General features: G+C 38.3%; 1 protein-coding gene across 1 annotated transcript in view; it reads left to right on the forward strand.

Moving 5' to 3' along the window:
- The window catches only part of EMH_0042390 (patatin-like phospholipase domain-containing protein, putative), a gene marked incomplete at both ends in the record, with an annotated part of 1,863 nt that overhangs the window by 917 nt on the left and 703 nt on the right, over positions 1-243 (forward strand). The gene's annotated exons all lie outside the window — the stretch shown is intronic.

The following is a 243-nucleotide window of genomic DNA, read 5'->3' on the forward strand; positions in this document are numbered from 1 at the left end:
GCGGGGGCCCTATTGGGGCTGCAGGAGCAGTATAGAGCGAGAGAGAAGCTGCTGCAGTGGGATGTTATAAGTGGAAGCAATACTGCTGCTGTTGCTGCTGCTGTTAGTCTAGGATTTACACCCGGTATACACCACAAAACCCTAAACCCTAAACCCTAAACCCTGAACCCTACACCCTAGAAAAAAAAAAAAAAAAAAAAAAAAAAAAAAAAAAAAAAAAAAAAAAAAAAAAAAAAAAAAAAA

Source organism: Eimeria mitis, genomic scaffold (assembly GCF_000499745.2).
Source record: "Eimeria mitis Houghton genomic scaffold, Emh_scaff1721, whole genome shotgun sequence".
In the NCBI taxonomy this organism is placed as follows: Eukaryota; Apicomplexa; class Conoidasida; order Eucoccidiorida; family Eimeriidae; genus Eimeria; species Eimeria mitis.